The 27,065-nt window shown below is 38.8% G+C and overlaps 1 long non-coding RNA gene across 1 annotated transcript in view; it reads left to right on the forward strand.

Annotated features, from left to right (window-relative positions):
- The first annotated feature begins 8,059 nt into the window (after positions 1 to 8,059).
- Positions 8,060 to 27,065, forward strand: part of LOC309507584 — a 116,427-nt gene continuing 97,421 nt past the window's right edge. The window contains exon 1 of the long non-coding RNA XR_014209195.1: positions 8,060 to 8,899. This is a non-coding gene — a long non-coding RNA (uncharacterized lncRNA). The remainder of the gene's footprint in view (positions 8,900 to 27,065) is intronic.

The following is a 27,065-nucleotide window of genomic DNA, read 5'->3' on the forward strand; positions in this document are numbered from 1 at the left end:
TGTATTGTAATGGTTTTTTTTTTGTATTGTTGTTTCTCTTCATTTTATGGTTAAAAGTGGCCTTTACATACCAGAATAGAGTAAAACAATCCAGAAACTTAACTTTTTAGCCAAGTGACTTTGGCGGAAAAGAAATATCATTTCAGAAGAAGAGAGACAAGTTATTATATTTTGATTAAAGATTACAAAGACAAAACAGTTATATGCAACAATCTGCACAAATGAATTACAGTAGAAAATAAAAAATGCTTTTATGTTGACTTTAAAAAAAGAAAATGAAAGTCATTTTGCTATTAAATTCTCTAAGCTAGGGGAGAACCACTTACCAGAATGCATCAGTAGTCATTTGGCACATTTCTAAGGCAGGAAGTTCTTTTAACAAAGTAAAAGTAATTCTCTATTTAAGTGCTTCACCTGCAGAATACACAATAAAGAATTAGAGAGAAAATACTGGAGAACTGCCTGCTTGAATTCACACTAATTAGTCAGCTTGGCTTTTCAAAATATATGATTGCATGGTTTATCTGCTATTTGGATGATTAATTCCTGCAGAGTCTTTTTTTTTTTTTTTGGTCCTCTGTTAGTCTATCGCTTGCCGCAAGAGAAACGGACACAAATAATTTGGAGTGAGGCAGACCATCTAATGAGCTTCTCACTGCGTTTCCCCACCACACCAAACCATTACCGATGCAAATTTCTCCATGTTTATTTCATGCGTATATGTAATCAACCTGAGCACTCTAGGTTCATTTTCTCATTAATACGATCGAAATATTCAATTCGCCGTTAATCATTCCTCTCCCACATCAACCGACACCACAGATGCAGTTAAAATGGAAGATTTTCATCATGGTCTGTCCGTAGACTTGATCTGCGTTTGATCTGACGTGTAAACCAGGTGTGCTTGAGCTTCACGGCCTGTCAGGTCATGTCAGCGGAGTCGGCTCCGGCGCACAGGCTGTTTCTGTTTTCCCATGTTTGGCTGATGTTATGTATTATGTAGACACTCAGGGAGAGGATTGTCAACACTTAGTGTTTGGCATTATGCAGTGGAAACCTTCCTTCATCTGCTGTAAACAAGGCTGCCATGCTGACTCTATTAATCATTTAACCGCCAGGACAAAGGCTGGTTATGGTGGTCAGCTGAGGAGGCTTTCTTCCAGCCTTTTAGCTGAATTAGATGAGAGGGGAGTTTTTCCTCTTGCATATCATGATGGCAGGATCCCCTCAGGGGCGATGAGGTTTAGAAGGGCATGTTGTGGTTGGTGGCGATTGAACCGCAGATGAGCCTGCCCTTTAAAGGCCCATATACCTATCTAGACGTGTCCTGGGGAGCAGTCACTGACATTAAAACTCAATTAGTGGACGACTCTGTAAATACTGCATGAGCCCGGCGCTTTGCTAATGAAGGCCCAGAGCAGGGTTCCAGCTCTACATCTTGATATGTCAGGATCGTGGCTGCCTGCGAGCCAGTGTGTCAGTCCAAAGGGAGGTTCAAATGCAGATGAGTGTTGACAGTCGGGTGCAATTGTCATTCAGCGTGTCTCGTGCCAACCCCGGGGTCTCATCTTGCTTTACTGTGGTGCTTCACTCTTCTTTGGCTCCTGCTCATCAGCACGCATACCAATACGCAGCGTAAATTGAGATATGAGCTGCATTTTAACACACTAGGTCAGTCTATTTTGCCTTGTCCTGAGGCGTGTTCATAACACTGACTAAAAAATGTGTTGTGTATCGCCTGAACTGCCTGTGACTATCTTAAATGCTCTGTATTTCTTGTTTCTCGTGTAAAAAAAGGGAGTAATTTTAACAGTTTACCTCCTTGGTAAACACTCTGTGGTCACACTTTAGATTAGGGTCCAATTCACACTTTAACTAACTTTTAACTATGGTTTTGCCTCAATAGACTCCTAGTTACTGCTTATTAATTAAAGTTTAAGGATGTAGAATATGGTCGTGCAGAATAAGGCATTAATATGTGCTTTATAAGTACTAATAAACAGCCAATATCCTAGTAATATGCATGATAGCAAGCAACTAGTTAATTGTAAGAATTGGACCCTAAACTAAAGTGTTATCCACTCTTTTTACTGATTATTTCAGGGATAGTTCACCCAAAATTCAAATTGTCATCATTTAACTCCAAGGCCGTAATCCCTTGGGGGATTTAAGGGAATAAAGAAAAAGTAATGGTAAAAGAAGAGCTATTTCTAACTTATCGATTTAAACTGCTAAATCTACTAAAACTAAACTAAAACTACTTTAAACTTTAAAATTTGCACACATTCAATTTCACTAGACATTGGTATGTCTAACGTTTTTTGTCTTATCACCTTAAAGGGATAGTTCACCCAAAATGTAATAGGCCTACTCACCCTCATGTCGTTCCAAACCCGTAGGACTTTTGTTCATCTTCAGAATACAAATTTCATCATTTTGATGAAATCTGAGTGCTTTTTGTCCCACCATTGACAGCAACGCAATTGACACTTTGACGCTTCAAAAAGATCATAAAGGGACTGTAAAACTAATCAATATGAATTGTTAATTTTGGCTTCACTGTTTAGTTATTTAAAAAAAAAAAATGTTGTACAAAAGAGACACGATCACTTTATCTGACATGACGAGTAATTATAACGACATGAGGGTGAGTAATTAATTACATAATTTTCATTTTTGGGTGAACTATCCCTTTAAGTTATGAATTTAATGAATACTGTAAAAAGATAGCATATTTTCAAAACGGTAAAATTTCATAAAAAAGTTGAGTAGTACTTGTCTCCCTCAGAGTCTGTTATGGTTAAAGCCCTGATTTACTCAAACTCCTGTCAGTTGAGCAGAATGTTAACGCTGCTCTTTTCGTCGTCACAATGACTTTGGATGAGGACCAGGCGCTGTCAAGCTCCAACAAAAACACCATAAAATAGGTCCATATGAATCATATTCCGAGTATTTGGAATGTATATAGCTTAAGGAACAGGCTCAAATTCATGTTGAAAAAGATTTTCTGCTTTAAATAACTCATGACATGAGGCTCAGAGGTGGACAAAGTACAGAACTTCCTTACTTGAGTGAAAGTACAGATAACTACTGGTCAAATATTACTCTGTTACAAGTAAAAGTTGTAAAGACTGATTTTTACATAAGTAAAAGTACAGAAGTACTCGTTTTTAAAAGTACTAAGAATCAAAAGTAAAAAGTAAATGTCTATGCATTGTTTTATTATTGTTGTATGTAATACTTACAGTACCTTATGCCTCTGAATCTATGCCTGCCTACCCTCATATCAATATCCAATTCATTTCTAGAACACAGTTCCAGTAGTGGGATTGAATGTGAGATTGAATAAGTGCACTCAATAACGTCCACAATGGTTTCGGACACTCAAATGGCTGTTCCCTCAAATAGTGCCCTATTTAAACTTTTTGGGGTTCTGACATCAACCGACTTTCATTTCCAACCAAAATGCAACGTCAAACCGACGTTGGATGTTGACATCAACCTGACATCGGGTTCTGACGTCAACTCGACTTTTATTTCCAACCAAAATGCAACCCCTGCAACCAAAATCATCCCCTGACTGACGTTACTACTTTCTACTCAAGGACCTTGACAGAAATGTAGTGGAGTAAAAAGTACGATATTTGTCTTTCAAATGTAGTGAAGTTAAAAGTAAAATGTTTCCAGAAAAAATAATACTCAAGTAAAGTACAGACACTCAAAAAGTGTCCTTAAGTACAGTTCTCAAGTAAATGAACTTTGGTATTGTCCACCTCTGGGGCTGAATAAAGGATAACAGAATTTTCATTTTTGGGCGAACTCTCCCTCACAGATACTGATAAATATTTTTTAATGGAGTTAATGGACGCCTTCCAGACATCTGTTTAGAAACTTTCATTACATTTTGAAATGTAAAATGAGACAATGATCCTCTTACTATGAAGGATATTTGTCCAACTAGAGGAATGTTACAATTAACAGATCTAGTGCAAATGCCAAAACACTCATAATAAATAACATGGATGTCCTCCAGCATAAAAAACAAGTAGTTTCCACAGAATAAATATCCTTTCATGTGTATCACAATACGAGTATGAATGAAGAGTTGATTATTTCCCCCTCGGGGTCTTTGTTTCTGACAGTGCTCTAACTCTCTGCAGCTGTCTTGACGTCTGCATGCGCTGCCCAAACTAACAGGCTGTGACCTCGCAGCGGTGACAGTCTGCCAGAACTGATTTCCGTTGACTCACTTTTGCTGTGACCACAGTGAGTCCTTCACAGCGCTGCACGGTTACATGGCTTGCTGCTTTCATCCAGTTACTGATGTGTAGTGTTGAGCTAGAGACGTAGGCAAGCTATCTACAATAAAAAAAACACATACAAATTTCATTTATCTGTCCCAAACAAGCAGGATCTTAAAGTGACAGCTGCTACTCAAAATACAAAAAATTAAAATATATGGTAATTTTTTTTTCTATTTACTCCTAATAACCAACTATTCCTTTACCATGAGCTAATTAAACAATAATAATTGTGTTATTTACAGTGTCAATAAATGAAGAACTCACTATTTGCATATTGCCTAGTAATATATTAACAATGTAGAGTCTACAATATATAAACTATGAATAAACTATAATAGTTTGTTAATCATTTGTAAGCACTTTTTTTACTGTATACTTATTATAAAGTGTTACCAAATATTTAAAGTTAGCATGAAATGGAAATCTACATATATATTTTCAAAAAAATTATGTTATTGATCTTTTCGTGAAATTAATTTAATTAAAATGTATTTTGAAAAAAAATAATGTTGCTACTTCTGTTACATCATGACTTTAAGTGTATTTCAGATGTAAAGTGACGACATTTAAATCAGTGAATACTGTTTTTTAAACGATCCATTAAAACAAACCAATTCGTACATGTTATTAGAGAGCAAGTGTGTTATTCAGTGGATTTCAACCATGCCCACCCTACAATTAGTATTTGCATACTACAAAAGTTGTATCCACTTCCTCTATGCACTAGTTGTATGCACTACCACGTAGTATTTAATTACTTAAAATTAGGCATTCAGTGTCATGCGTAAAATACACACGCTTTCTTGCATGCCTTGCTTTTTTGCCTGTTGAAAGTCTGTGTGATTTCATTGAAATGATATCAAATGGTGGCAGGCTGCGACATGCACTGTGCCTTTACCCCGTAAGCGTTCATCAATAAAAATATTATTTCAATGAAATGTTGTAGGCTGCTGCTTAGATACCCAGCTCTTGTCTTTCAAAGAGGATTTTCATCTCTTCCATTCTTTCATGTAGTCATGAGGAGCCGTTCTGTAAACACGGACTTTGAAGAGACCCGTCACACTGGCTGTCAGCTACAGGTGCGAACACACTGTTCCAAGACGGCCCGTTCCGACTGTCTGTGGTGAAAAAGAAAAAAAGAAGAAGCAAAACTCGCAATGTCATTCCAACTTAACTTCCCTGACAAGAGACAGGTATAAAGACGTGAGATGAGTGCATGACTGCATGACACTACATCATTGGGCCTTTACATTACAAAAGTATAATACCCTCTGGAGTGGACTGGCAAGAAAGTGTGATATATGGAGTCATTTGTGTTTTGAGTGATTTTGAAGTCACTTCAGAGCAACCGACTTAGTTCTTATCCACCAAAGCACGTCTGTTTTAATTAAAAGTGAATTTTTTTAATCCGACATTTTTAAAGCATCCACTCCTACAGCGTTGTTCTGGGGACAGGGCAGCCGGCCAAGCCCCAGAGACCAAGCTGCTCTTTAGGAACATTTGTATTTGAGCCTGGCCAGGCCTCCACTAATCCCTCTTAGGGCATCCATCGCATCACTCTCTCCCGGCTCTCCTCGTGATCAATACACAATACATCAAAGGTTAGGTGGAGATGGGCCCATTCTTTGAAGCCGTGTGTGTGGAGCTGGATTTGCTGAGCTAACATCGTCCAGTGAAGCCACCTTTTGATTGAGCTTGTTTGGCCAGAGCTACTTCTGTTTGCTGAGGGGCAGAGGAGAATCTAATAAAGAACAGCCAATGTCTCTCTGTTATCTCTCGTCTCTGTCAAAGCCAATATAAGGCCACAGCCAGATTTTTTTTGTCCACTGGACACATTCCAAATAGCTAGCATGAGCAATTCGCTATGTATACTGCAAAAAATATATTAAATATAAAATCAGTTTGAGAATATGGGCTCAGTGAAGGCTTCAAAACATTTCCATCTCTTTCTTATACTATATACTACATGTATGTGTGTGTGTGTGTGTGTGTGTGTGTGTATATGTGTGTGTGTGTGTGTATATGTGTGTGTATGTATATATATATATATATATATATATATATATATATATATATATTAGCATGTCATGTGCTCCATGCAATATATATATATCTACATCTATATATTTATATAATAGTTCTTAGATCTGGTTGTTGACATAAGACAAATCTGCATTGTTATGCAAGATCCTACCTGTCATGTGAACGCATCTGGTCTGCCATCGCTGCTGACAGACATTTAGAATAATTAATTTTAAATATCACAGAGGCAGCCTTGCCAAGTCAAATTAAATAGCAATCACCTGCGCTGACACACAGCCATTTTAGATTATTTCGTTTTCATGCTGTCTATTTACATATAAAACTCCCTGCATATAACGACATCCGAATTTACGGTAACACTTTACGTTAAGGTTTCATTTGTTAGGATTAGTTAACTACATGATCTAACAATGAACAATGCTTATACAGAATTTATTAATCTAATGTTAATCTCAACATTTACTAATAAGATCAAAGTTGCATCTGTTATCATTGGTTAATGCATTGTGAACTTGCATGAATATGAATTCTGACTAACACTAGAATTCTGAATTTATTAACTTACATTAACAAAGGTTAATAAATGCTGTAAGAATATATTATATATAGAATACATATAAAGCGTTACCGAATTGACTGTAGATTATAGTTAAACCTTCTATGGTCTTATTAATATGGCCTAATAAAATCGTTTTCTGTTTTTTTCCCCAAAAAATGGCAGATTTTCACACAAAAAGATGCTGTCCTCTCCCTCTTCTCAACCAGCAACACTATAGAGGGCTGTTCTGCTATCATTCTCCTCCACACCTCCCTTCTTTCCCTCTCTCTCACTTGGTCTCTTATTTGCATTATATATGCTTCATTTAGCTTACATGGCTGAGTGGAAATATAACCTGAAGCCATTCACACAAGGCATGAAGTGTGGCCCAGCAGAAGTCAGGAGCAGGACCGCATACGACCATGAGATGGCAGCACTCTCCTCCGCTCTCACCGGGTCTCCTCCATCTCTCCTCATTTACGCTCTGCTGGGTACAAACAGTGGGAGGAGATGGACCACTTGTATAAAAATGAATGGGAGGCTGAATTCAGCACATTGCCATATGACAGAAATAGTAAGAGTAGTATGCTATAAGAGAGCTTTTATTTTTAATTTTTAAAGCATTAACTGAACCCACCTGAAAAATATTTAGCATGATTTGATGTTTTGATGTTACAGAAATATAATTTTGACACATACAGTTTTGGAGATTTTAGCCTCTCTTTATTCAATTTATCCCAGGGTTGATTTTGTTAACGGAAACTAACATAATAATACATTTAAAAAATTTTTTTTTTTAAATCAATGTTGTTAATTGAAATAAAGCTGAAATAAAATATAAATATTGGATAAAAAACATCAAATGAAAAACTACTGAACAAAATTAACAATGCTGTCTTGGCAACTAGTTGAAATATATAAGTTGAAGTTAAAATAATAATAATAATAGTAATTAAAGTTAATTAGAAATATATATATATATAAAAAATGTTTTATACAAATGACAGAAGCCCATGACTTATTTCTAAATTACTACAACCTGTACAAAAAATAATGAAAAAAATAAAAAAATAAAAATAAAACAATACATTCTATAATAGGCTAGTATATTTAAAAATACTAAAATAACAAATTTTTCTTACCCTACATTGAAAATCAACTGCCTATATAGACATTACCAAGCTGGCTGCCAAGTGAACTGACTATCCTTAAAGCGACTTATGAGAAATATGTCCAAGAGAGCAATAGAAGTATACTGAGACCACGAATGAGTGGAAATACTGAAATGTTAATACACGACTGCAAAGTTCTTGGAATGGGATGGAAAAGGTGCTGTAAAGCTGTTTGTTCTTCCTCATTTTTGAAATGGTACATGTACGTCACACTGCAAATACGGTATGGTTTGGAAGCCGCGTTCATCTTGAGGTGGTTTTTCCCAGTTCCCCTGTCATTTACTCCCATTCTGGTTTTCATTAGCCGAGCAACCTTAGCGAGGCCTGGTCTTCGCCTCCCCTGTTATCTCAATGATGTTCTAATGCTGGTCAAACATTATTGTGAATGGCTCAGCTCAATAGAGGCAGTGTTAGCCAGGAGAGTCAATATTAGCTGAGCAAACAGGGTGAGCGGAAGGTGGGGGAGGGGAGTGCACCGTCTATGAGTGTGTGTGTGTGTGTGTGTGTGTGTGTGTGTGTGAGGGGGCCTAGTGTGTGCTCTTGGTGAACCTTGACCGTTCACAACAGAGGCAACAAAGCATGGGATAAAGAGATGACAGGAATTTAGCAAAGCATTCTTCTCCTTCTTTTGCTCCTGGCTCTTGCTGAAGGAGCCGGTGATCCAACAAAGATCGGTCAAAGATTCCCGTCGTTCCATCTACATCGCACATATTTACAGCCTATTATAAGCGCGCTGTGGGATTAATGAGGGCTGTGTCTTCTCAGGGTTGCAAGGGAAGGTCAATTTGTCAAAGGACACAAACAACAGGCCCAAGGTCAACTCTTTGTCTGTCTTTACAAAGGTAAGTGAATCATAAGCTCCACGCCCACCCCACCTACGACCGTATCAACACGTCTCCTCGGTAATCACAGACACTTTTATGCCCTGAGAGCTGTGCAAACAGTTGGTTTGGTAGAATCAACAGTAGCTGTCATGTGACCCTAAACGCACCGAAAGCTTTCCGCATGAATCATAATCTAACATAGAAGTGATTGTGCAGGTGAATGCGCTAATAACAACAAGCGCCTGACTAATGTTTGACTTGCGTCTCATTAGAGAATGCGAATAAGGGGAAAAGATTAACTTCTCAAATGACAGTGTCTCACTGTTTAGATGAGGCTTGCTAACCTGTCCCATTTAATCTATGGGCCTCGCTGGCAAACAAACAGACAAATATTGACCGTCTGGGAATAGGCCTCACTCAGCAACACATACACCCAGAGCAATTTCCTCAAGGCTCTGGGAAACTGTCAACATGATGGCAAAAGAAAATATCTTTTCTTGCCATGGGGCAAACTGCGAACAATATGCGCTGATATGCTTAAGTCAGACTGGCTAATTTGAGCAAATATTCGGCCCGGCTGTGTGAAGTGTGGAATATTACAGGTACTGAAAAGACTTGCGCTTTCATTTTCCCTGCATGTGTATTTAGTTTGGGTCATTTGATATGGATAAGCAGGCGTAACGTTTAAGTTGAGGGTCAGGCCTAAACTCCAGTTAAGCTTGAGTTGCATCCGAAGCTTTAAAACCAAACAAACAAAGGCTGAGCACTGTTTGAGATAACCGAACTAACACCCCCCAACCGATCTCGAGAGCGTAACACAAATACCTTTTGATGTAGCAACACAGTCCCCATTCAGATCTGCTGACATGTGAAAAAGCAACATTAGCTAATGCACTTCTTAAAGACTATAATCGCTCTTTCCCCTACAGTTAATGAATGCTAATTAGAACTAGCTTGGTGTTTGCTGGCTGCCTCTCTAATGTGGCGTATTGTTCCTCTTCTCCTGCTTCAGCTCGGCTCTAATGCTGCTGTGCCAGCTATTAAAGTCAGCTAATCCATCTATCTCCACAACTGCCAGCTCCGAAAGCCACTAATAGCTCAGCCACAAAACTGCGCATTTCCGAATTCATTTGATCTGTAGTCTTTGCGCTGGTAAAGCGAGTGGGTGGCATTGCGGTTGAACTTGAATTCCATGCCATACCTGGCTCGGATGCTTAAGGGCTTCTTTTCTCTGAGTGTTTTGTTTTGATGGGACGGATAGATCAGCTCCACTTCCTCAGACATAAAGGCTTGTCTCAAACCGAGACCCAATGTTTGAGACCAACAAGGCTTGTGTGGGCAGGAGGATTTCTGATCCTGAGAATTACAGACATTACTAGTCTGAGTTCATAATGCTTCTGTTTAGCTTCTTTTATTTTTTTATTTTTCCTTTACAAATATTATTATTATAATAATTTGAGTTGAAAAGTTTGATTTAATAAAAACATAATAATACATTTCACAATTTATATATATATATATATATATATATATATATATACACATACACACACACCTAAAGGATTACTAGGAACACCTGTTCAATTTCTCGTTAATGCAATTATCTAATCAACCAATCACATGGCAGTTGCTTCAATGCATTTAGGGGTGTGGTCCTGGTCAAGACAATCTCCTGAACTCCAAACTGAATGTCAGAATGGGAAAGAAAGGTGATTTAAGCAATTTTGAGCGTGGCATGGTTGTTGGTGCCAGACGGGCCGGTCTGAGTATTTCACAATCTGCTCAGTTACTGGGATTTTCACGCACAACCATTTCTAGGGTTTACAAAGAATGGTGTGAAAAGGGAAAAACATCCAGTATGCGGCAGTGCTGTGGGCGAAAAGGCCTTGTTGATGCTAGAGGTCAGAGGAGAATGGGCCGACTGATTCAAGCTGATAGAAGAGCAACTTTGACTGAAATAACCACTCGTTACAACCGAGGTATGCAGCAAAGCATTTGTGAAGCCACAACACGCACAACCTTGAGGCGGATGGGCTACAACAGCACCGGGTACCACTCATCTCCACTACAAATAGGAAAAAGAGGCTACAATTTGCACAAGCTCACCAAAATTGGACAGTTGAAGACTGGAAAAATGTTGCCTGGTCTGATGAGTCTCGATTTCTGTTGAGACATTCAGATGGTAGAGTCAGAATTTGGCGTAAACAGAATGAGAACATGGATCCATCATGCCTTGTTACCACTGTGCAGGCTGGTGGTGGTGGTGTAATGGTGTGGGGGATGTTTTATTGGCACACTTTAGGCCCATGCCAATTGGGCATCGTTTAAATGCCACGGCCTACCTGAGCATTGTTTCTGACCATGTCCATCCCTTTTTGACCACCATGTACCCATCCTCTGATGGCTACTTCCAGCAGGATAACGCACCATGTCACAAAGCTCGAATCATTTCAAATTGGTTTCTTGAACATGACAATGAGTTCACTGTACTAAAATGGCCCCCACAGTCACCAGATCTCAACCCAATAGAGCATCTTTGGGATGTGGTGGAACGGGAGCTTCGTGCCCTGGATGTGCATCCCACAAATCTCCATCAACTGCAAGATGCTATCCTATCAATATGGGCCAACATTTCTAAAGAATGCTTTCAGCACCTTGTTGAATCAATGCCACGTAGAATTAAGGCAGTTCTGAAGGCGAAAGGGGGTCAAACACAGTATTAGTATGGTGTTCCTAATAATCCTTTAGGTGGGTGTATGTATATATATATATATATATATATATATATATATATAGTATATTTCTTGTACCAATGTAAATGTCTTTACTGTCACATCTTATCAATATAATGCATCTTTGCTTTTTGTGCAAAAAAAAAAAAATCTAATTTCTTTCTCAAGGTCCTTGCACACTGAGTCCAACATTTTCGAATGCATTTTTTCGTAGTCATGATTCGGTGGCTCTGAATTGTCAAAACACCATTCAAAATGCTTGCTTCGGATGCGAAAAATGCAGAAAATCGAACCTGATCCGAATTTTTTTTTATGACGGACGAAAGTTTCGGAGACAGTGTGCAAGCGTGATTGACATAACGTGAGGTCGTATTTCTTTTTTAACGTGCGAAAATTTCGGATGCGAATTTCAGACTCGGGGTGCAAGGACCTTTACTAACCACAAACCTTTGAATGGTACATAAATAAATACAATATTGTAACTTGTATTGGAAGATTTTTAATGAAAAGATCTTTTTGTTCCTTAAATATCTTTAAAAATTTGATTCCTACCATACCTCCCCTTGTTTTGTCCGTGGATAGACACTATTTTGGATCAATTACTTGCCCACATACAGTAATAGACCACCATGTTTTTTTGGCTGCGGGTGTCTGATGTTTACAATATTTTCCAGCCTGGTAAAATGGTTAGCTTTGGCCTCTTCTCAGACCTCTCTCAGTCTGTTCCCATCCTGAGACGCTAATAACTAGCTCTGTGTGACAGACGAAAGGTCCCTTTGTGTTCTAAAATGCCTTTCTTGCATGGCAGTGCACCAAGAATCACAGGCTCGCAAACAGGTGGTGAAGCATCTGAATAACAAATTAAGCTACGCTTTCGCATGAGCCAACTCAACAAATTATTACAATGAATTATGACAGTACAATAATGTCCAAAGGACTTATTTAAGTGTGAGGAGACTGTAGTGGGGTAAGCAAACTGATTTGCTCCAAGGAGAGGTATAATATGCAGGATGTGGGCTGGCAGATGGTGTGGCTTGGTAAACCTATGAATAATATGCTTCTCTACCTCTTCAAAGCAATGGAACTTCACTAAGAAGGAAAAACAAGGTTGGATTTACACTGACCATGAGCCAACATGACTCTCCACAACTTATTCTCTAATGTCAAACAATAGTTTTTTTAATCTGATCTCCAACACATTCTTCAACGCCTACTGTCCTGTTCTCTCATGCTTGCTGATTTCAAAGTTTGATATGTTTAATTGGAAAAGACTCTCATCAAGATGCAATAATTACAGTGCCATCTGATTCCTAAGTGTTGTGGTGTGAGAAACTAAAGAGCCAACGTTCACGTTTCAATGAAAATTTAAATGCTATAACGTTTGATCTTTGAGTAGACGTATCAAATGCCTCTTGTTCTGAAATGTTTTAAGATGTCAAGATCAAATTACAATTATTCTTAAAGAAATATTCCACCAGGACACAATAGATGAACATAGCTAAGGTGCACATTTAAACAAAATATTCCAGGTTAAATAGTGTTTATATTGATAAATGAAAAGATTTACGGAATATACATTTTCTAAATAACTTGTAACCCATTTTATAAAAAGCAAACAACAAAATATTTGGACAGAATTTATACTTCTTTATACGCACTTATAAATAGAAGTCTATGGGACAACAAGGTCTGCGTTTCTATGTTAGTGCAAATTAGTATAAATTATTTTCTGTGGTAATCAACAGCATCTTCGTTCATGCAAATTATTCGGAATAATTAAAACAGTATTATCATTGTACACGGTGGTTTATTAAAAGACCCACTGTGAAATAAAGAGGCGTTTGTGGGAAAAATTGCACTGTTTTTTTGCACGTTACCTGTGCAAGACGATATACGATTTGGCAAAAGTATTCATGAAATGGAATCTGTTGGCTAAACACAAGTGTTAAAATATCTCCTCCAATAAAATATGATTCCTGTGAAATGTGTTTGTGTGAAATAACAGTGTCATGGGTGTATTTGTGTTTGTGCGCATCATCATCCTCACCACAGATGGATGATAAACGGCTATCAAAGAAGAGGAAGTGACACATTTATTTATTCCAAATAAGAATTAGTGTTTGTGGCCTAGAATAAACCAAACCACTTCGGATGTAACTTGCAAACTTAAAAGCGTAAAGCAGGATGACACAGAGCATTAATTTCACTGAACTAACAGGAACCCAGAATGGTTCTGCATAGTTTCCGAACAATAAAACGACTTCGCTTTGGAATGAGGATTAGATTAAATCACTGGTCTGCCACTGAGGCATGAAAAATCCCACAGCATTACGAAAACATGTCTGGTGGAGGAACAACCTTTTCACCTGACAAACACAGCCACACTTCCACCATAAAAAATGCAATATATCTTTTCCATGGCTGAAGGACATAATCATCAAGTCAAGCTATGTATACTAACTTCATTGTGACAGCCACTGGCTTAGTCTGAAGCAAACAACAACATTTAAACACCTGAACAAATGAAAGCCTTTAGAAAGTGATTTACAGGCCTGCTCACTCAATGTGTACTGGGAAAACAGGCGTGAGCGGCACACAGTTATGGAGAGATAGACGATGCGATCTGATGAAATCTAAGATAACATACCTCACTAATGATGCCGTGGTACAGCTGGGTCTCAGTGTTCTGTTCAGTCACGTAGCTCACACGTCACTAAATGCAGGTTTCTCTGGGCCAACAGATCAACACCCGCCTATTAGCTCTGTTCTCTGTCCCTCCGGTCCTATTATTCCTCTGTATTACAGGATTGTTATACACCCAAGGGCCTCTGACCCATTTTTTCCCTCCCTCATAAAATCTATTGATGTCTTTTTAATATGTCTGCATCTAATAGCTCTAGAGATTAAGGGTCAATCAGAATTAAGATATATATAAAATAACTAAAAGATTATGCCAAACTACCATTTAAATTAGGCTTTTCTCATCCTATGATATCTGGACAGGGTAACACTTTATTATAAGGTCCCATTGTTAACATTATTTGTTGCATTAGCTAATAAAAACATGTTAGATCAAGTATACTCAGACACAATAAATAATATTAACAGATACATTTTTTTTTTTTTTTTATACAATGTTATGAAGCCCCAAAAGGGACATGGGGGTGGAAGAAAAAAATTGAGTGAAGGAAAAACAAATAATTAGATGGAGGAAAAATTATATGTCAATACTTTGCATTCTCTCGCAAATGTTTTGAGTCTCCCGAGAAACTTTGCGTTTGTTTTTTAAGGGAACGCAAAACGTATTGTGAGAAAACACAAAAGCATTGACTTATTATTTTTCCTATATATATAATATACATATACACACATATATATATATATAAGACTGTGCAAAAGTCTTAGGCATGTTAATATCCCCCCCCCCCAAATGGTTTTATTTATATCTTTTGCTGTAGAGTGTCAGTAGGAAATATCAGTTTACATTTCCAAACATTATTTGTGCCATTAATTGTAATAATCCAGTGAGATTTGTGTATGCACAAGGAATCTGACAACAGCCAGGATGATCTGATCTCACCATCATCGAGTCCGTCTGTGATTACATGAAGAAACAGAAAAAGCTGAGACAGACTAAATCCAGAAGAACTGCGGGAACATCTCCAAGATGCTTGAAGAAAAGGGGGGGGGGGGGGGGGGGGGGGAGATATTAACATGCCTAAGACTTTTGCACAGTACTGTATATACTACTAATCTTGTTATTTAATGTTAAGTTGAACCTTATTGTAGTGTTGTTTATCAACCAGTAATTTATAGCTTTATGCTCCCCAAAAATAACAAATATTTTAGAAAAGTAAAAAATCTATGCAAAAATCTATTTTACACCGAGGCGTTCATCATTGTGTGCATAATGTGTGTGTGTATACACACATACATATATATTTATACAATATATATAGACAAAAAAAAAGTAACTGACCCGTACATCATTGTGACAGAGCCAAATACTTCATAAAACAGAAATTCAATATTCTACATGCAATTCCTCAGTAGACCTTTGGTTCAACCTCAGTACTGAGGCTTCAAGCTCTCACACACACCTGATGCCTCAGGTGAGTAATAAATACCTTTAAAACAACCCTTTGGCTCATAACTCCCCTTTCACACAGATCTTTTATAAACGAATGCATGCTTCACAATAAGCAGTTAAAGTTGGCTAATTATAGTAGTCAGGAACGGGCTCGGACATGCTCCAGTGCACTCTTGACGGAAGCCAACCTGAGGCAAGGGCAGTCCGTACTCTTTTGTGACCGCCTGAATAATCAGACGAACTCGTAACTCAGTGCTGCCCATCTCCAGGTGTGATGGAATTAATCTCCACAGTGTCTCATATGTGGGCTAGTTCTTAATGAGCCGCTTCAGACAGACAGACAGACAGATACACACACACAAACACAAGAGGCTGTCGGAAGCAGAGGCCAAATCACAATGCTTAGATTTATCATCATGACAAGTCCCTTTGTGAGCTGTTGTCTGTTATCAAGTGTGTTGTCTTTGCGTTTCTTTTCTGGCTGTTGCCAAAACAACCAACAAGTCTATGATGAGAGATCCGTCCTGGCCCACATTCTGTGTATCTTTGTGTGTGTGTGTGTGTGCGTGCGAATGTGCAGTTACATGAAGTGCTTGTCTGACAGGGTTGGGTGTGTGTACACTAGTGTTGTAGAGAAAGGGTGTAGGAAGCCTCCAGGCTGAATGGTTTCACCTCTCTACCCTTCATTTAAACCTTGTGTTAAAACAAGCAATTCACCTCACCTGCTTTACCACATTTCAGTAGCTCTCATTAACACCATTTTATATCTTTCTCCCCATCACTAGATCTGTGCCAAGAAAAAGTTCTTTTAAATCTCCTATTACGTGCATGCAAAAATCGACATGCGTCATGCATGTTTATCTGCCCTTGCACTGCTTAGATGTTTTGGGAAGCAGATCTATAGATATAATCTGATTCATTTGCTTAGGGCTGTTTCGTATCATATTACAAGCCTTAATAACTTATTGTTTTTCCTGTTTAAAGCTTAACCTGATTACTCATGTCTATCTGCTATTTAAGCAATATCACACAAGCAAGAGTAATGTTGTTTTCTATTCTAGTGTTTCTTTTTAAGAGCTTCAGTTATCAATAATTTATAATTGAGTAATATACATTTTAGACACAATATATCCAGTTACTTTGTCTTTTTTTTGCTCCACCATCAAAAACAGTTTCAAACAAAGCTTAAGCACAGTTTACCGATGTCATGTGTGTAATGACTCACATAAAGATAGTCGCTGCATCTGAAATGGCGTACTGTCTGAGTAGGTACTACATTTGAATTTGAATTTATTTTGTAGCCGTTAAAAAAAGTACGCTATGTAGTATGAATATGGGAGTGTGAATGTAATTCGGATGTACTACAACAGCCATGATGTTACTGTCATGTGACCTACCAGCGTCAGTTGCATCGCTTCACTTCCATTCATAAATCCTCTCCCGTGGCCTCATGGGATAGTAAATTGTCCATCGAATGCGCACTGTCGAATGCCTACTGTTTTTCGAATACTGTGTATTCGGACATACTCTTCTTTTGGTGTACAGTTTTAGCATATATAGATTCATATATATATATAAAGAAGGAAAGTATTCGATTTTGGACGAAGCGAATGTGTTTTTGAATCAGTGAGTCAATGACTCACTAATAAAGATGGTGGCTGCATCAGAATATGCTTACTTTCCTACAATACTTCCCTGAATTCACAGCATATAGGTGAAAAGTACCCAGATAATCTACTACTTCTGGCGAGATTCTGAAGTGTGCATCTGATGGACACTTTAATATTCTATGAGGCCACAAGAGTAAATGGCAACACAAATGTGAATGGCAGAGAAACGACACAACTGACACCATAACATAGTCACATAACAATGACATGACGAATGTAGTATATCTGGATTACATTCATACCAGACACATTCACAATAATAACATGATCGCAAAGTAATTACTTGCTCAAAATAAGTACCTACTTTGAGAGTATGCAATTTCAGATGCAGCCAGACACTTGTTTTGTTTCCTGAAAGAATCAGTGTTTTATAACGAATCAGTTGAATGATTACTAAAAATTCCATGCAATGACACACAAACTGACAATGTGTCTGGAACTCACAAGCCCAGACAACCAGAGTGCCAATTTTGTAACTTTTCTTTGGTGGAGAAAAATTATACAAATTAACTGGCCAAATTTTCTTTTAAAGGTACTCTATATGAACGTTTTTATAGAACATTTTTTATAAAAGCAAGTGTGTTGTAGTGCTGATTCACTACCTATGGCCAAATCATAGCTGTGTTTCATACAACCCCATACAACTCTTGTTTGTGTGATATTGCCTAAACATAAACTAACAGCCATGTTTACCTGCAAATAAAGCTTACATTTTACACATTTGGCTCGCTCTTAGTCTGAAAGTGAAAGACATCTGGCATTTCCCCCAGAGTGAGACCGAGACATAAATCTTAAGACAACGGTTTGTTACACCTTGTAAGTGTATAATAAGTGGCTGTCACAGGTCAGGAATGTGTCATGGCCACTGGCATTAGTCTTAATTACACTGCAAGGCATCGGATGAGTGAAGACTGACAGACTAGAGATGAAAGATAAAGCAGAACAAAGCTGAACAACACACGCAGCAGCAGATCAATAAAAGAAAAACTGAAAACTCTTATGAAAACACGAGGATGCATGAAATCAAAACAGAGATGCTATGGCAAGATAAAACAGGTTTACATTTTGATATGAGCTATAATTTTCCTTGGTCTCCAGAGATAATGTAGGGTTTCCCCTTCACATTTCAATGACTGAAATTACATGGCTTAACTCAGTAGTTCCTTATAATTCTGACAAGCCAGTTCCAAACAGGAAGTGACTGGAACAGACAGGGGATATCTGGCCATCATCAGTAGATTCTCAGGTGTCCTATCACATGCTTGATCCCTCTCCCAGCCATTTTTTCCCCACACACACACACACTGCGGCCGACTACATGAGCTGCGGCCTTTGCCCACCCTTACCCTCCTGGCCTGAAGGATTTATTGGTCAGCTGCTCCCAAAAGTCCCTTTAAAAGCAAATGTGCTGCATGTTCTCCAGTCAGCCCACACATGCTCTCTTCGTCAGACGCACATTTATTGCCTCGCCTGAACATTTCTATTAGTTCAACCTCCTACGTCCCAGTCAGCCGAGCTTTATTTATGATCATTACCCAATTATAGCTATTACATACTGTGTCGTACATGACAATTAATGAGGGCAGAGTTATGGGGGGCAACAGGACTCACCTGTAAATACCCGCTAAAGAGGCACCTTAGCCTTCAGTGGCAGTGCTAATCCTTCAGCAAGAGCGAGACTGTGGCTGGCTGGAGTTTTTAGAGCTTGTGTCTCTGGTGCAGTGAGATATCTGAGCCCTCTCCATTAGTCTACCGCAGCGCACTGAGAAAGCACAACCCTATTTCATGCCAGCTCCCAAATAGTGTGGAGAATTTGCGAGGCAGTTAGTGGCCGTCATTAATATCCACCCGGGCCCAGGCTGACAGCTGCTGATTGGAATGGAGAGCCCCTGTAAAGCAGACAGCTACAAATTTCCCTGACAGCTCGGCGTCCATTACCCACAGTCAGCTGCCAAAACAGCAGTAATAAGAGACACAGAAAGAGAGAAAGAGAGCGGCAAACATGCCCTCTCTCGCTAACTCTCTATCACACACCATGCCACACACAGACAGAATCCCAGCCATAATTTACTTATTCATTTCTATGCTCTCATGACAGAAGAAATACTGTATTATGCATTTGTCAGTTAGTGTAAGGTGTTGAAAAAGTGTTTGTGGCCAGCAAAGATGGACTGGTAGTTACGTATGTCACTATATGGCAGTGTGCAGAAGTTATATGCAATGAACAAAAACAACCAGCTACAAGGTGAATCACAACCTTACAAACTTGAATCGAAAAGGAGTTAGGCCTATATATACATATATATCACTCTAATATAAACTCTATATAAACTATTTTTTATATATATACACACATACACACACAAATAGTTAAATGAGAGTCTAGGGAGACTGACTCAATTACATAATATGCGGCGCTTCATGGGAGTGGGTGGTTCTTATGGCATGATTTGTTTGTTTCGATTCTCTGATTGGTGGAGATTTCTTTGCAGAATCATGGGTAATGTAGTTTTACACCTGGAATTCCGCTGTTGAAAATTATTACTTAAAAAATAGGTTGAGATAATGTGGGCAGATGGCTTCAACAAAAGCATATACCATAGATTAACAACCTCTGAGCTCACAGTAGGTCTGTCTTGAATGGTTTATCGTTAAAAATCAATTCCGCTGTGAAGAAAATTCGATTGGCATTTTCACTTCCAGAACCCGACTGTTCCTAATCTTGCCCAATCACTTTACTTAATTAATATTTACAAGCTACAAAAGTTCTAAGTTGCATGCACTTACACACACACACAATAGGCTGTGGTATCTTTGTGGGGACTCTCCATAGGCGTAATGGTTTTTATAGTCTACAAACTGTATATTCTATCCCCTTACACTAAACAGGTTTTACTATCCTTGAGTAGGTTTAATGTAGGTTAAACAAACACACACACACACACACACACGCACACACACACGCACACTAGTGTGACTGCCAGTGATGAGCTTGAACTAACCAGCAAGCAAGTGTGTCTATTATTTTGATTTACTCAGTCACAGTGCTTTAAACTCAATGTAATAACAAGCATAAGACTGATTTATTACTCTCTTACATTTCACGCATGGCTCCACTAACGCCCCTGCACTGCAGATTGATGCGAGATATTTGGGTCACTTAATTATAGCCAGACCTTTTTTAAGTCCTAAAACAGAGGTGACAGCGTGTTAAAATGCCAGTCAGTTCGCCCTTCTGGAAAACCCAGCTTAAAGTGTGTTTTGGAATATAGCAGCTGCTTTCTAGGTGGTCCAAGCGGGTCAGTCAGCTACAAACGTGCCACCTTACTAAAGCGCTAATATACAAGCTAAAGATGTAGCTATTTTTCAGCAGAGCTCAGTATCTTTCACACATACAATATTGTGTGTGTCTGAGTAGAAAGTGAAATTAGGTTTAGGTCATTGCCATATATCTCGCAACGCCACAGGTAAAGATATTTCAGGATTGTTATTATTATATTCCAGAGGCCTAACTCCAATATTAACACCTACTTCAGCTTTCTGCCTGACACCCAGTACACACACACACACATGTATAACCCCACTTGTTTGTATATGCACATTAAACTCATAGACAAGATACACATACCCTCCTTCAATCACCCCCACAACTGCACTGTAATTCTTCCACCAAGCGACAAGACAACTGGAAGCTCAGGGCGCAATATTTTACAGCTGCCTTTTATTGCATCTCCTCCCCTGCCAGTCTTACCCCCGTCAGCAATAAAACACTCCATAATAAAAGCCCCGCTCCCTTAGCGCCTGCCACACCACCACCGCGGATAATCCTGGCGGATCACGGCACTCTGCCCGTGCATAGCTGCCAGTGCTGTCGCTCGGCTAACCCGACGTCTCTTTCAGCTGGGTTATTATAATGTTCGCTCCTTTATTGCGGCGAGCGTCAATTGAAAAGAGCAGCGCCGCCCTGAAAATCTAGGCGTACAAGCCGTTAACACAAGCCAGGCCCCAAATGGGCCTTGGGAGTTATTCATCATCGGTTCTCTCAGACAAAGGCCTGACTTACCTTCATATTTCTGAACAAAAGCGATATGCACTCAATAAAGGGAATATTACAGCGGTGCAGTGGAGGAGATAAAATATGCCCATACAAAGACATACAAAGCCTGCGCAGGGATGCGGATAGATAGCAAAACCTGAAGCTACTTAATTAACCATGTTAAACCAGGGAGGTTCAGAGGGTTTTGGAATCAAGGCATGGCACAGACTGGACACAAACTCAAGTCTCCTATTTAAACACCACAGCTTAGCGCATCTAATGACATCACTGCATAATAATTAGTAGGTTTGTATAATACAGTTTTGCGTCAGGTAATTCACTGCATATCATGTATTCCACAGTACTGACATATTTCTGTACATATAAAGTTAGGTATGGTGTTATAATGACGTAATTTGCTTTAATGCATTTTTAATACATCTCTGACTGTCTGCTGCAGTATAAAAGAGCTTCATGTTTTAGCTAAGCACATGGTTGTATCAGAGCACTGCAGGCACCCTGCTCTTGTTAGAAGTGAAGCACTGCTGGCTGTGAAGCCTGCCTGCACTAAATTAGTTCTCCTTTGGAAAAGAGGCCAATGTTTGAAGCAACCACTGAGCACCGCACTGCTATGCCAAACTCTGCTGCTGCAGAACACCAAATGCTCTCTGTAAGCAATTAAACACACATTTAGATATCCAGGCACAAATTTAAATTACAATACAATTCGGATGTCTACTTTTTCATTTACACATTCATGGGGTCAAACTACTCTAATATGTCTCTTACCACTTAAAAATTTACCTGAGGGCCACAATGTATGATAGTGTACATCTACACTATCGCTCAAAAGTTTTAAAATGTTTTTGAAAGAAGTCCAGTATGCTCTCCAAGGCTACATTTATTTGATCTAAAGTACAGTTATAATTTAAAATAATAGTTTTCTATTTTTACATACTTTAAAATATAATTTCCTGTGACAGCAAAGCCGAATTCTCAACAGCCATCACTCCAGTCTTCTGATATGCTGCTCAAGAAACATTTCTTATTATTATCAATGTTGAAAACAGTTGCGCTGCTTAATATTTTTGTGGAAACTGTGAGTATTAATAAAAAAATAAATCGTACTGACCCCAAAACCTTTGAACGTTAGTGTAACTTGCTTTTCTCTACTGTGATGATGTAACACAGAGAACCGAGCATTAACATAATTAGTAATTCAATATTAATACATTTGGGGTCATGAATAGGTTCATTTTGAGTATGCATAATAACACTGTATTCAATAAATAAAAAATTCTGTAATATCAACCAATATTTGATAATGTAAGCACTATCAAATTAATGAAAGCATGTTCTAATTCTGCAGTTTTCTTATGAATTCCACTGGTGCAGAATTCAGGGCCTAGTTATGACCATTTGACTGTAGAAGAGTACATTTCTGATATCTTAAGATATCATACACATACAATTATTTTTTCCACTTGTATACATGCCCCCATTATTTTTTCCATAATTGATGCGTTTGCCATAATAAATCCTTTAGTGTTTCGTAGGAAGACGTTAAGTCATGAGCAGGATGTAGCTATTTTCACAATCCACGCCCTAATCATTGTTGTCATGAATTTAAAAAACACTAGTCATCTGATGTGGTGTATGAGGAGCTTTATTGTGCTCACAGTTCACTCACTATTTATGACACAGGATGTTCCATCTGGCCGGGTTTCCTGTAAGGGCTCTTTCAGGATGTGCTCCCTGGATCTGCTTACACTTCTCCGGGACATCTGTAAGGCACTTCTGGGTGTAATACGGAACCTCTTCCTGAGCTCAAAGGGGCTTCTGCTTTTCCCATTATATGTACATGCTGGAGAGTCTGTTGACAGTCATTACCCCCCATGCTGCGTGAGAGCTTTCCATAACATGGTAATTGTCTGTTTAGGTTAACATTTGACAGCGAGGTGTGTAATAAAAGACTAATTTAGTCAGAATAAAGTTCTAATATTAGTTCCAGCATAATGAATGAGAAACGGATATTCTGTGAAGTCGCTTCAGATAAAAGCATCAGCCAATTGCATTACATTTTTTTATTTTAAAATATTATTGCAAAAAATAAAATAATACAATTTTACAAAATATACTGACAGCTTGCACAGAAATCAGACAGTATTTTATAAAAATGTTTGCAATTATATTAGATGTATTTGGGGGGGGGGGGGGGGTGAACATTTTATGGAAGCAGTAATCCATCAAGTGAGAGAAGAGCACTATAATCAAGTACATAAAACAGTTCCATAGTGCAGCAAGAGCACTTTCTGATTTGCATCATTCTTTCAGTAAATTGGGTGCAAATAAACTTCCCTGTCAGCAGACACAATGCATTCATTGGACACGATGAAATTCTGGATTACAAGGTTTCCTTCTTTTAATGAATGCGCAGAAGTGCTGTGGGCTGACATTTGTCAATTACAGGGCAGGAGTTGTTTTTCCAGCGCTGCCTCACAGATTAGTCCCACATGCCTGCACTCTCGGTCTCTATTGAATCAGTTGTCTTTAATGGCAGCGGGGGGAAATTGAAGGGCTCTGTGTGCGATTTGTCCCGTCGTTGTGGAGCAGATGGTGGATATCAGTGTCAGGCTTTGAGTGGCGAGTGGCTCAGGGAACAGGAAATGGCACGGCCGAGGGCCAGATCTAAGGCAGCGTGAAAGCGCCATTCGTCACACATTTCCATGGCAGCGTCACTCATTAGCATTACCTGGATGTGCATGATAGGGGTTGATGGGCGAACAGGGAACGTTTATGCGTCATTGGGAAAATACCAAGGGATGGACAGAGGGGAGGATATGTCAACATAGACAAAAATAGCATTTGTTTTATATTCTAAAGCTGTTATTATAGGAAGATGCACTACATTTTTAGAAATCCACTTGTGCACTGGGTCTGTGCACTTTCCATCTGAAGGCGGTAAAGACAACGATTTTGTTAAAGCAGGAATGCACAAACACAAAGACACACACACAGACACACACACAAAGATAAGGATAAAGAACAAGAAGTGGTAAGATAAGCTGGACAAAGAAGTGGAAGGTAAACATCCTGTCTACGTGCTTTGAGTTTGAATGTGTTTTCATCTCACACTGATCACAGAGCACAATATCCCACTATAGCGTTATTGATAACAGAAACAGAAAAAGTTCCTGAGAGAAAAAAAGAACCCTCTTAAAGAAGCATTCTCCTTTGAAAATAATTATTTACATCAATAATCATTGAAAGTTATTATTTACTTACCCTCATATACTTTCACTCAAAAGTTTGTGGTCAGTACGATGCATTTATTTTTCAATTGATCAAAAATTATATTAAAAGACATTCATTATGTTGCCAAAGATATCCATTTCAAATAAACGCTGTTCCTGAATCCTGATTTTTTTTTAAATCACGGTTTCCACAAAAATATTGATCAGCAGCTGTTTTCAACATCGATAATAATAAGATTCTTGAGCAGCAAATCAGCATATTAGAATGAATTCTGAAAGATCATGTGACACTGAAGACTGGAGTAATGATCCAGCTTTTAAAAATTATAATTTTTTTAAATATTAAAATATATTGTATTATTAAATTGTAATATTTAATAATATTATTTTTACTAGATTTTTGTAAGTCCTTGGTGAGTGTAAGAGACTTAAAAAAAATAAAAATAATTTGTAACAACCCCAAACTTGTAGTGTAGTCATATGCACTACTACGTTTTATGCTTTTTTACGTTTTTTTTTGGGGGGGGGGGGGGGGGGGGGGGGCTTAACGACAAATCAGCTGCATTAAGACTTCAGAAATTCTCCGAAATTTTGTGCTTAAAATAAAATAAAAACATATATTTTTGGAGTGACATGAGGATGAGTGAATAATGATTGAATTTGAATCTTTGGATCAACTATCCCTCACAGGTTGATCTTATCAGGTCAGTGATTAAGGCATCAGACGGGGGCAGAAGAGAGCGATCGTAGATCACCGCAAAAGAGCAACATCCAACACCTTGTAGGAGTTCACACGCAGGGGCATCAACTCAACAGTTCGTGTTGGACAAATACTAGCGGGGAGGTGCTGCTTCTTGCCAGGGCACCTTCTGCTAGCATCACGCTAGTGTCAGTCAGCTTTAATTAGTCTGAGTTGATGCTAGCCCACCGGTGAATTCACTCCCAGAAGGTGAACTTGGCAGCGAGGCAGAGCAACATAACGACATTGTGAGGATTTATCCAAGAAATCTCCCATTTATCCTTCCACTGTAAAATCATTTGCCACAAATTAGCATGTAGCTGTGTGCCACTTCAGAGGTCTCCATTGTTTTTATTGACTTGGTTGATGAGGGAGGAAATTATAGTTCTCTGCTGATCTTGGATCAGTTTCAGTGACAGCTCACCTATTATCTACTGCCACCACCTCAGAGGTCAGAGAATGTGGGAGTGCAGCCAATCTGTCCCAGGCGGGTACATCGTGCTCCATTCTTTCTTTAAGCTCATTAAAGCCTTCGTCTGCTACCCTCACTCTCCACATCTATACTGCACGCCCTTAAAAATCTATCTCCTGCTTTCTCTCTTCCAAATACCTGTGCTTAGCTCGATCCGATGACAGGAGCAAATAGTGAAGCGCAGTTAAAATGGCCCCAAGCCCCTGCAGCCTTAACCGCAGTCCCTCAACATCAAATAGACATCCAAAGCACACTTGAAGCCCTGCTAATGCGAGCCAATTGAAGTCTCCAGACCTGCGCCAGGCCGCGCAGTATCGCTTCCCCTTGGCAGTCATCTCTGTGGTTAATCTGATCACAGTGCAGTGTTAACACCACATGGCCTGGCCCTGGAGCCTGCTCTAAATGAGGTTACATCCCAAGCAATACCTTGATGAATAATTAAAAGGCCAGACATAAAACTTGAAGTGACTTAGCCAACGACCCTGGGGTCTAATCACATGGTCAGGCCATATTTGGTCATCTATCCAATGACATTGCCTACTCTATTTTTCATGTGCCCTCGTTCTCGTTCTCTCTCACACACACACACACGTTGTGTTTTCATGTTTTATGGGGACTTTCCATAGACATAATGATTTTTATTCTGTACAAACTGTATATTATCTTCCCTTACACTAACTCTACCCCTAAACTTACCCATCACAGAAAACTTGCTGCATTTTTACATTTTCAAAAAACATAAGTTAGCTTATATAAGCTGGTTTCCTCATCGGGGCCAAAAACTGTCCCCATAAGGACAAGGATTTCTGATATTGCCATCTTTGTGGGGACATTTTGTCCCCATAGTGTGGGGTTAAATCTTTGTGGGGACATTTTGTCCCCATAGTGTACGGTTAACCAGGTCTCTCTCTCTCTCTCTCTCTCTCTCTCTCTCTCTCTCAGTTGTTTAGTTTGTTGGTCATCTTCCAGAGCTGACAGTGAGCATGATGGTCATGTTATTCTCCTTTGGGCTCACAGCGAGACAACTGCTGGCAACTGTTAGTTAAAACAATCTGCCGTTATAAACAGTGAAAGTGTTTCTTTGACGTTGGATCATTATGCATTTTTTGTGTGTGACATTTTGCCATAGCATTTCAGACACACATACCCTTTTTTATCTATAAAATCATGAAACTTAATTTATTTGTGTGC

The sequence above is a fragment of the Leuciscus leuciscus genome (assembly GCF_965113295.1).
Source record: "Leuciscus leuciscus genome assembly, chromosome: 10".
Taxonomy (NCBI): domain Eukaryota; kingdom Metazoa; phylum Chordata; class Actinopteri; order Cypriniformes; family Leuciscidae; genus Leuciscus; species Leuciscus leuciscus.